The sequence below is a fragment of the Athene noctua genome, chromosome 3, assembly GCF_965140245.1.
Source record: "Athene noctua chromosome 3, bAthNoc1.hap1.1, whole genome shotgun sequence".
NCBI lineage: Eukaryota > Metazoa > Chordata > Aves > Strigiformes > Strigidae > Athene > Athene noctua.
In genome coordinates this window covers 37,800,524-37,812,583 of record NC_134039.1, presented here as the reverse complement: position 1 = coordinate 37,812,583, position 12,060 = coordinate 37,800,524, and the positions used below count along the sequence as shown (strand labels likewise).

Genomic DNA, 12,060 nt, shown 5'->3' with positions numbered 1-12,060 from the left:
AGAAAAAAAGGTAAATCTAGTACAAATAAATCTTTTTGTGGAATTAGTAGCAAACCCAGAAAGCTACTGTTAAAATAGGAAACTTCCTGAGCTGTATGAAAGACAAACCATTGAAGATAGTAGGACTGCAGAGGAAAGTAACTGTAAACAAAAAATTTGCTGACTGGTGTCATTTCCTTGTCAATCTCAGCAAATACTTACTCATAGGCAAGCATCGTAAGTAGTGACCCACTTCCTGAACTAATACTCCTTTTATTTTTTGCAAATCTTTTGAAAAGTTCAAAGGGAATAAAAAGGGTGACATTACGGTTGAACTTCCTGTAGTCTAACTTGACTGAAGAAATGCGGCTATTTGGTCTGAGTTCCCTCCCCAGTTAAAGAAGGAAAATAAGCACTGTCAGAACAGCCAGTGCAACGATAGGTCTGTGTGGTAGGTCCTTTGAGTCTATATATTTCCTTCTGCAAACTCGAGATGCAAAGAGAGCTTACTTAGATGTAGATGTTCAGGTTATATGAGATGGAGCCAATGCCAAAAGAGATTGGGAAGCCAGCATGAGTTCAGCAAAGACCCACCCATGGAGTCAGGGGCTGGAGCACCTGCCCAGTGAGGAGAGGCTGAGGAACCAGAGCTGGCTTAGCCTAGAGCAGACATGGCTTTGGAGGGTGTTTATAAGGCAGCCATCAAGAAGATGGAGCCAGGCTCTTCACCATGAGGCAACATCCGTACGTTGAAACAAGAGCAACTGAGGCAGAATATAAGGAAAAAAATGTCATTATGAGAACAGTCAACCAGTCCCTTCCAGTCTGAATTGTGATCCTATTTTACCAGATGGTCTGACTATACAGGCCAAATCTACTGTCGGGTGAGTTGTTGGATCTCCACTGGTGTCTTCTGTCTCATGAATTTATTGAAATGTTAGAAAAGGAAGTCACATCGCTGCTGTAAAAACCTTTAAGAATGTGCACTGTTGGAAGATACTTCATAGCATCCAGTTTGGTTGAGAGCTGTGTATTGTACGCTCATTTCACATCATTACAACGATGTGACATTACAATATTCCATTGTTTTATCTATTTTCAGTGTTTAGGATAACATTTGAACGCAGATTTCACAGTGAGTTTTATGAGCTTTTAAATACAAATGCTGAGTTTTTACTTGATCTTTTTTTAGTTCTTGCACCTGTAGTACCATTATTCTCTCAAAGGGTAGCTGACATTCTTCGAACACATGCATCTTCACATGTCTTGTTCTTCTCTGCTTTTCTGTCTCTCAAGGTAATGAGTTTGCTACCAACCCTGAAGCAGATCACTAATAAAGCAAATCTCTTGTGGCCTCTATGAATCATATCCCCCTTAAAAAATTTCTAATTCTCCATCCAGTGGAGACCATGTTCCATGTCACCAATGTACCATGTTCCTCGTAGTACAGAACTTGTCCCGTCATCGCTAAAAAAAAAAATGTCAGTAGGTTAGAAGTGTATCCAGAGACCTAAACCTGTCCACTAATGTGCTTTTTTTTTTTTGAGTTTGTTGATTATTGTCCAGTTGGCTATGTATGATGTCTTACTTTTATGGCTTCCCCTCAGTTTCCATGTGAGAAACCTGGTATGTGCAGCTTAGCATACAAAGATGCTAACAGTACAAACAAGCTGGAAGTGTCAGACTTCAAAAGAAAGAACACAAAATGCACTCTGAAGATCAGAGTGACAGCTCAAATATCAGTAGTCCATTCCCACTTTTGGAGACGTGAGAGTTTTCTGAGGAGAGATACAGTGCACTCTTAAGAGAATCAGCTTCACATAATACTGACAGCTGAAGTATGGCAGGTACAGCCTGGGCAAAAAAAGATCTAAAGGTTTAATTGCACCTTTTCTTTCAGACATAATGCAGCTCATTTCTTTTTTCATGGATGGTAGGGTGGCAGGGAATGGAGGAGGAAGACCTCCTTGCATTGTTTTTTCTGAGATGTGACGCGGGGGTTTCAGTACAAGGTAGTAGATAATGGATTGCCATCTTGTGAACCTGGAGAGGTGAGACGGAGGCCTGTAGGTCTGTGAATACCCCTGTGCATTTGCAGAGCAATTACACATTTTACTTTGCTGATCTTCTGATGTGCCTCTTAGACTTTGCCTGCCTACTTTTATAGGAATACATTCAGGAAAGAGATGGAGTCTGGCTGTGTGTTTGTTGAGCCCATCTAAGGTTCTCCAAAAATGTTTGAAAACCATATTCTGGCTATTTCAAAAAGCTAACTCAAGTCATAAAGGCAACCTGTATTCTCCACAGTTTGGTGGATTTTACCAATACTGGTTCCTGATTTGATTGGCTTAGTTTCTAATAAATGCAAATGTGTTCCTGTCATAAGCAACCTGTGCTAATTTCACACTGAATAGAAACAAAACACTTATGAAGAAAGACTCCAAGGTGGTTAAAATATTTTTATATAATGACTCAAAAGCTGAGGCTGTGGTCTGTTCTCCTTTTAGTCTGTTCATGGGAACTGGTTGTGTTCACAGTGCCATCAGCATTTTTATGTGGAACAAGGCTTGTGTTAAATCTTCAGAGATTTGCTTTGCTCTTGGAGAAGGCACAGAAAAAGACATTGGGAAGGGAAGGAGGAGATTACCTACTCTGTATCTGATACTGAAAACAAATATAAACTCAAACCAAACCACACTTTCACAGAATCACAGCATCATCTAGGTTGGAAAAGACCTTGAAGATCATCTAGTCCAACCATTAACCTGACATTGACAGTTCCCAACTACACCAGATCCCTCAGCGCTAAGTTGACCCGACTCTTAAACACCTCCAGGGATGGGGACTCCACCACCTCCCTGGGCAGCCCATTCCAACACCTAACAACCCGTTCTGTAAAGAAATCTTCCTAATATCCAGTGTCAACCTTCCCTGGTGCAACTTGAGGCCATTACCTCTTGTCCTATCGCTTGTTACTTGGTTAAAGAGACTCATTCCTTATATATCCTCTGTGTGTGTCTTAGTACTAGCTGCTACAGCTGGTTTTTTTGACCAATTTCATTCTCTTATTTCTCATTACTGCTATTACTGGGCGTTATTTGGGGCTTGCTTCAGCACTAGAGTACAACTGCTCTTTCAGAAAAAACTCCTTCAATAAAGCAACCAAGGAAAGGTGACTTTAAGCCTAAAGGAATACATCTGGTGGAGTACTTGCTCCTGAATAAATATTTTGGAGGGCATACTGTTGATGCTGTCGGTGCCTTCAGGCTCATCGCTTGCTGCTTTCTTGCTCATTTGGAGGATTAGCATCTGAAGAGACTCTTTGGGACACATCTATGTATGATGGAAGTAAAAAAACTACCTCTGCTATGCCTCCTGTCCATGATCCAGTAGAGATTTTTCCACAGAGCACCAGTCGTGCAAAGTTAGCAGGGAGAGGGGAGAGTTTCCACTGTCTGCTAGTCTCTGCCATCCTCCAAAGACATGTCTGAAGGCAGCGTGGCTGGATGTGTCCTGTCACATGCTCTGGTTCCAGTCCCAGAGCTCTCCTTTGAGGTGGTGTACAAGGCAGCTGGAGTCTGTGAAGCCCTGTGGGGCTGTTACTAGGTAGTGGTGGCACTTAGATGTCAGAGGTGCTGGGGCTGTCTATGAATCTTGATCCATAGCTGAGAGGGTGTAAACCTCACTTCTGGCAAAGAAAACACTTCTCCTCTCACAAAAAAAGGAAACAAAAAGTACTTTGAGCTGAGATACAGATCACATTTCTCTCACATCTGAGTTACTCATTTGCAGGGGAGGACAGAGTCAATGATTATGGATCCTGATTTTGAGAGGAATGAGGAATGCCTCTTGAATAAACTGATGTGCAGGGTGAGGAAGACTAATAAAGAAGGCTGAAGAATAGGCTTAAAATTATAAATTATAGCTCTAAGATAAAACTGGAACTCAGATTTTAATTTAAGGCCTAAAAAAAAAATCACACAGGTTTTTTTATGTTTTCTTTCCTGAAAAGGAATATTGGATTTGGTACTATTGGACCATGGAGGTTAAGTGTTGTGGTTTAAACTCAGCCAGTAGTAAACTGCCATGTGGCCAGTTGTTTAATTCACCCCCACCCTGGTGAAATAGGGAAGGGACACAAGAAGAAATTTGTAGATTAAAAAAAAAAAAATTTACTAGCAAAACCAACAGTAATAATAGCAGTCCAAAACAAGTAAAATTCAGCAGTGGCTCACCGAGCAGCGACCGATACAGAGCCTGTCACCAGCAGCGATGCACCAGAAAAACAGCCGATCCAGAAACTGAAAACAAAACACCTGTGAGAGAGCAGGTGCCCACCTATATGCTGAACTTTGACGTCACATGATGTTGAATGGTCCACTGATTGATCAGGACCCAGCCCTTCAGCTGCTCTCCCTCTCAGCCCAAGGAAAGTTAACTCTACCCTGGCCAAAACCAGGACATTAAGTTTTGCAAGAAGAAACGTAAGAGAACATAGAAGTTTAAAAAATCAAATTGAGATAAATGCTTGCCATTTTCAATACCCATTTCTAAAGATCATCTCTAGCCAAGAAATTAAAGGTATTTGAGCCAGATGACAGAAAAACCCCACACTTGTTGATAAGAGACTTTTATGGTGTCCATGTGCCACTTCAGAATTTTTATTGTATTCCTAAAATCTTTGGTTACCTTTCTGTAATGATGAATTTAAGGGCATGATATTCCCTTGTCATTCAAATCTGTTATAATAATGTATTCCAAAGCTCAATTTCATGTCTATAGGGTTTCTGAAAAAAAAAAGAAATCAGGAGACAAGAAAAAAACACCAACCTTGAACTGAAATAAACTGCAGAATCACTATATGGGGCAACACGAGTGCATAATGAAACCAGAAAACTTAAAGGAAGGAGGATCACAGAGAAAGAAAAAAGGAACAGGTTAGTGTGTGATGTCCATGTGTATTGCATATAAGAGATTTTCTTAGCATAACCAACAGACATTTTCCAGACAGACAAGTGCTTCACATTATAAAATGCACTATTCAGCACTTGGAATTAGCCAGGCAAACCGAGTTTTCTTATGCTGGGTGTCTGCCACAATCTGGGGGTTGTCTTCTTGCCTTCAAATGGTTTAGCTGTTTCTGTGAGAGTTGTTCATTTTGCCTTCTGTTTAAGAATCCATCCGTACTTGACTGTGCTATAAGCCAGGTAAAATTTCCTACTTTATCTTCTGAACCCTGCTAGACCTTAAATCTAAGGTATGTGGAGGTGTTTAAACATATTTCTTGTTCTTTTTTGCCCTATAAGCCATATACATGGGAAGAAAGCCATTCGAGTTGTATGCCGATGGCATGGAGATGTAATCTAAACTAATTGAGGTGAAAAATGAGATAAATTGAGACTAGATGTTGGTGCTGCAAAGAAAGGCTGGTTTTGATGGCTGGAAGTTGCTGAGAAGGGAAAGACAGACTGATAATTGGGGTGAAAAGTAAGTAGTACTGAAAATCATCAGTGAGGAGAAACAGATACCATGCAGACAGATCAGCACTTGGTGGAAAATGAAGGTGAACATATGCTTAAAATCGGTAAAGTAATGCCTGATCCCACTGAATTATGGTGTCTTATTATATTTCCTTAAATCTTGTGAACTTGAAATTTTAAAGCAGTTGAGTATAACCCTCCCCACACATGCACTTGAAAAGAGCCATGTTTGTGTTTTTCACCCATATATACGTGCATTACTTCCTAACTGTCCACTTATCATTTGAGCTGTTAAAACATGGAGTGATCTTCACTACTGTATCACACAGCTAAGAGCAAAGAAAATACTTTTCAGTGTTCACAGTGGTAGGAGTGCTACAGAATAGTGCTTTTACAGAAGCATTCCTTCTTTTTCCATTGTGCATTTCTGTAGAAATCTGGTAATACCTCCAAAAGTTTAATATAATTTTAAAATGCCATAAAAATTTTAATCATTAGCAGTACAATTTGAAAAGAAACCTAAATTACTTAAAAAGAAAGGGAAAAGTATCATAGCAGTCTTTTAATAAGCTCAAATAAAATACAATGACTAATAGAGATGCATATGTCATGAACTTTACTGGCTACAGAAATCTGTAAGCAGCTCAGAAGCAGTTGATGTAATGTGTTTAGTTCGTTCATGTTAATAAAGACCTCATTTGTTTTACTACTAGGATTTTTTTCATTGGCTCAAATATGCCATTTGTTTTGACTTTTTTTCACATGCTTTAATTGCCAAAGGTTATCTCAAATGTTCCATTCTTCCAGAGGTCAGACAAAGTCTTTAGAAATAAATTCTCAGTTCTTTCAATGACAGTATTTGAAAACTCTGGGTACACTGGGAAAGTTAAAAACCCAAGACCTCACTATGCTCCTTTCACCTGAATTCAGTCATCTATCATACATGAGTAAGGAGTCCTAAATTCAGTGTTGAAAAAAGGCCAATTTGAGAAACTCTGGCTTACTGGCCTACTTTCAGATAGTATCTTCTCAAAAGTAGCTTTAATCCATTTGTTTAATGCATTATCCTTGAAATAAAGAGCTGAAGAATAAGTAATCCATTTCTGTACAAAAGATCCTTGATGTTCCTGTAGCTTTCTCTACAATACTCGATCACTTTAATCTTTTGCCACTGTTGCCTTGTGTTTATTTCATAGTTCAGTTCAGACACTGCTGCAGTCTTCGGAATTCACCAACAAAAGACCTTCTTTAAACAAGCACATTTTCCTGTGCTGAATATCCCCTTCGGTCTCCAGGTGGATGCTTTACTGGACTTCTTCCACAGCCTTTTCTAGCCCAAACCTTGAATGGTTTCTCACAAAACCACTGGTGACCTGGTGGTTCAAACACAGGGCTAGCAAACTCTACCTCGTTAGGATAACTGCCTCACAAATGTTTACTTTTCCCAATAGCATTACTGATAAAAGAATTTCCACTTGTTTTAAAACACGTACAAAACCCTTTTTTGTAAAGGTAATCCATGTTCTCCACCTACAGTACAGCTTTCTGGTGGAAGTGTCAGGCAGGAGTCACCTACAGGTCCCACTTCCAACTCTGCTGTGGGTTTCCTGATGCCCGTCAGTTGAGCCCTTTATGCTGTTTAATGCTCGTTGGTTTATGTGGACAATGGAAAGGATAACCTACCTTTCCCTTTGCCTCTTGACTGTTGTCTTCTCTGGTTATACTGAAGGCTTTTGTAGTAGATTTGTAGTTGAGAGGACTCAGAAAAGATGTCTGAGATCACCTCTTTTAGATGTACTGGATTTTAGCTCTGGTCTCTATTGTGGATTTTAGCAATTTAGGGCTAGAAATGTCATCTTTAGCTTTTCTGAATCAGAAGTGCTAGATATCATAAGTACCAAGAAAGTACTTCCAGACAGCAAATGGTTCAGTCACTGTGAGCTAAAAGTGTGTTGTACAGCAACCTAATCCTTCTCTTTGAATAAATTGATGTCTATGCTTCCTGACCTAGTGCTGACGCGGAAGTCCTGGACACAACTACCTAGTGACATTTTTTTTGTCTTTTTCATATTGAGCCTCGAGTATACGAAATATGAACAATATCTTTCTCAGTCTTGAAAGGTCTTCTAATACATCCAGAGACAAAAATCATACTATTCACCGTGGCCTTGGTGCTTGTTAGTGTGAGGAAAAAATCTGTATAGTTCCAGCTACCAACATTACTTCAAGAAAATAAGAGAAAGGCAGAGTGTTGTGTATGAATCTTATTGAATTGCAAACTGCTTTCTCAGCAGTCAGAGCTGTAAACTGATGCAAATCAGATGCTTACATAATGCTGTTATGCAAGGAGGGTGACAAGAGCTGCACTGATTAAGATACTCTTTGTGTGTTCCTACTGTTGTCCTTTCACTTTGGAAAAAACACTGGCAAATTAACTGCTTGAAATGGACCATTCTAACGTGACCCACAGTCAAACACATCTCTGTATGGTGCTGACTTTTCACCTAATTCTTTTTGGTTTGTTTTCTTCCCCCCCGAGGTGTTTCGTGGATCACAGCAAGACAAAGAGCCCCTTTCCCTTGCCACATCTTGGGACAGCGCTCCCACCTCAGATGCACATGCATGTGCTGTGCAGAGTGGCACATGGCTAAGATTAGGATGTGGTCTTTAGCTGACATACTGATAAAAAGGCAGCTTCTAATTTAAAACATGTGCTTTGCATCACTACACATCCTGACTAATACAAATTATAGCATTTGTGTATGGTCTTGCAGTAGTTGTTTTTCAATAGAACTGCGTCAGGATGCAGATTAGAATCTAATTGTTATACTTTTAGTTAGTGTCAAAAGAATATATACTAAACGCATCTAATACTGGTTTAAAAGTCTAAAAAGATTTTTTTTTCTCTCTTATTTGCCTTCCTCCACAATTATCCCTTTGGAAAGTTCTCTGTCAGATGAGTTTAAAAGTACATCAAATAATAAAGACTTTGTTGAAAATCAGTTTATTTGGAACTGATAAATTGATACCCTAATGGAAACTGTATTTGCGGAATTTTGTGTGCCTGTATCCAACTATACTGTAAAAACACAGAGCGATATTTTTACATTTCAGATATTCAGTGGTATCAAGGAACTGCTTGTGCAGTCAAAAGACCAAGGATTGATGACAGAGATGGTAGAACTACTGTAACCAACTAATGAGAGATAAAAGATATCACCCGGTAACTGTTTTTCATTTCTAGATGACATGCATAAGCATCAAAGCTAGGTCAAATGGCCTTAATAATTTTGAACTGATGATTTTCTCCATTTTCTTGGATTATTTTTACCATAAGATAAGATAAAGCAAGTAACATTTCATGTGGAGTGAATTCAGATTAAGTTAGTTGGGGATTGAAATAAAAGTTTATTTGCAGCTTCGTGGTAATAGCAGACACAAAATGGAATATACTGAGTTTGGGGAAAAAATGCTGAAAACACTTTTATGCTAAAGAAGGTGTTTGCAAGTATATTAATACATAGGGGGGGGTTAAGTTCCTTTAGCATATTCCTTTCCAATAAAATATTTTTACAGCAATGTGAAATTGCTGTGCAAATAGTATAGCTAAGGCTAAGTCAGGAGCAAGGCGAAATGGGAGATGGTGAAGAAGAAAACATAATTTGGATGATGTCCTTTTACTGAAAAGACTGATGAATGAAGCACTGGTACATGCACCAAGCCAGGAAAGGAAACAGGAGGAAGAAGACAAAAGACAGTACTTGAAAGAGTACTGGATATATTTGTCCAAAAGTTTATGCTATCCATATGGCAATGGTACAGTATTGCTATTAAATGCATCATACATGTAGGTTTCAGCTGAGTTCCTGCTGTGTTGGCTGTTATAGAAGCACATAGAAATGTGAATCTGTATCTGAAATATCTGAGCATTTGAGACAGAGGGTTCGGAAGAAAAGCAGGTGCCAAACATACCTTAGATTCTGGTTTTGATTGTGGTACTGATCTGGGTTTGATTGTGGTCTGACTGCTGACCAGAAACAATATATTTTAAATGTCTATTTATATATAACATGGTTCACCCTATGTCAGAATTCAGATCTATGACAGAGACAGAAATAGATCCAGGTCACCCAGGAAACTAATTTATTTCCTTACCCTGAGGTTAACTTATATATAATGTAGTGATAAATCAGCTGAATGAAATCCTCTTCCACCTCCCTTTCTTGCAACTATTTGGTGACATTAATTTTACTTCCACATTATCCAACCTTCCATATTTATTCCAGGATATTAACACTTTTCCCAGAGAATTTAATCTGCTCCACAGGACAGCTCTGTGTAAAATATTGAAAAAAATTACTATTAAGAAATGGCAGATAAAAAGAACTTAGTATCAGCTGTCTGATCTTATGTCACATGCATCCTTTAACTCATAATGTCACCAAAAAAAAAAATCACTGATATGAATTACAGTGTCTTTCAAGCCTGCTGCTGTTTTAAGTCAAACTTGGATGGAAGACAGTCACAATTAAAAGAAGTGAAGGCATTGCACTCCTCTCTGAGCTTCACCTACGATCACAGATCCAAGTGAATCGGGACATTTTAATGTAGTATTTGTCTCTCTTTGTATTTAATAAAATATGAGAAATAGATTTGCTTTGTTATGTGAAATAGGCAATATGTTTGATAGTGAAGTGCATCTTAACATAAAGTACTACTACTTTGTGTAGCTGTTCTTTTGGTATGCTGTTGCCAGGTATTATAAATATTTTCATTTCCAGAGTGGATGAAAACTCAGTCCCTGACTACCTGGAATATATTGGAAAATGAGTAAACACAAAGAGTTTCTGTGTACATTGTCTGGAAATGGAAGGTAATAAAGAAACAAGGCGCATGGCAAAAATGTTGATTTCTGCATTCCCTTTGCAAGGCAGCTTTCCTTATGATGGGGAAAAGAGAGGTTGCCCTGTGATAGGAGCCCAACCTCGAAGTGTGGAGTGGAGCTCTGCTGTCTTACACATGAGCCAAATGTACAGCATGAGCTTCTGCATCAGAAATGAGAAAGGGTACTTGGTACACTGATAGGCACCAAATTTAAGTCCTATTTGTAATTACTTGTTCAAACTGGGTATCTTGGATGGAGCTGAGCTGTGGGCAGGAGAAGACATGTCATGACTAAAGCTTGTGGCACTTGGTTCTTAAGGAAACTCCTGATTTTTCCAGTCCTCCTTTTGCTTTCCATTTGGAAAATCAAGATTCCATGTTTTGCTTGGGATTTCACATTGCCAAGTCAAATCAAACAAAAAAGATTTTTCTTTAAATTCAGTCTGCTTCAGTATCAGGCTTTGTGAACCAGGGGATTACCACACGAACTGGGATTAAGAAAGATGTTTTGCAGTGGTCTTTGGAAATGATACTTCCTAAACTTATTTGTTTGCAGACAAAACCCTGTCATGTATGCATTTTGTCATGACACTGCTGACAGTGATATAGCAATGACTGACAACAGTTTCTTTCTGTTTTTCAGGAAAATTTTTACCCTAAAAATGGATTAATTTTTTCTCTATATTTTCCTCACAACTTTAAGAATGTCCAAAGTGGATTCTATTTTTTAATGTGCTTTTCTGTTATTATTAATCTCTCTGTCCACAGAATGAGTCTATTATGAGAGTCACTGCTGTTGTGGTATTGCTGTAACTCATTACCCACAGACAGAAATGAGAGCTGACCATGGCACAAGATGAATCCATTTCCATCCCAGCACCTCCAAGTGTAATGCAAATGGAAGACAGCAGCATGTTCGCTCATTCAGGCTGTGACAGGAATGAGAAACAGGACAAGAGCAGCTCCATTTCCTTCTAGTGGTATGCTTTGAAATGTTTTGAATCCTGAAAATCTCAAACACCAGGTGTTTTATAGAGCTTTTTCTACTTGCCCATCTTCTTAACCAAAATACTGACCAGAGGAGAAGCTAAACACCCTTTTCTTTTCACTAGGGCTTGATCCTACAAGAAACTGGTAAACTGCTTGTAAAAACAGTGAAGGTGACGGAGAATGTACAGAAAAGACACTCAGGACACAGGAATCATTCAGAAACAATTTGTAAAGCTTCCCCATCTTCTCACCAATGTAATGTTGGCAGAGAAGTGTATTGGTCCTGTTCATGGTAAGAATAGTCAAAGCTAGATTGAAGAAGAACCTGTTCTAGGTCCATTGTGTGAAGACTATTGTAAGGATTTTGATATGTCTGCACCATCACCAGATAATTAAGTTCCTGTTTGAAGATTTCCCTGAGAGGCCACATCTTTGGAACAAATCTATGTTGCTGATTTTCAGTTGCAGCTACTTCTGAAGTCCTAGATCTTTTGTTCCCTGGTCATTGTCATGGCATATGCCAATACTTGGTGACAGTCCTATCCACATACCTCAGCTCTGTTCCCTTCGTATAATGTGTGTTTCTGTGTTGCTTTTTCAAAAGCCTTACATAAAATGAGTCAATAAAAAGATGTATAATAAGCATACATGCCTCAGGCTTCATGGTTTTAAAATGTCATGCTTACACAGAGAGCATTGTTTGCTAGAAGTCAGCAGTCTCAATAAC

The 12,060-nt window shown here is 38.9% G+C and overlaps 1 long non-coding RNA gene across 2 annotated transcripts; it reads left to right on the top strand.

Moving 5' to 3' along the window:
* Nucleotides 1-4,895: 4,895 nt before the first annotated feature.
* Nucleotides 4,896-11,841, top strand: LOC141958630 (uncharacterized). Of its 2 annotated transcripts, XR_012633294.1 has the most exons (4): nucleotides 4,896-4,916; nucleotides 8,574-8,682; nucleotides 11,112-11,323; nucleotides 11,456-11,841. It is a non-coding gene; the product is annotated as an uncharacterized LOC141958630 (long non-coding RNA). The 2 variants fall into 2 exon arrangements; XR_012633293.1 differs by lacking the exon at nucleotides 11,456-11,841 and having other exon boundaries at nucleotides 11,112-11,433.
* Nucleotides 11,842-12,060: the final 219 nt, after the last annotated feature.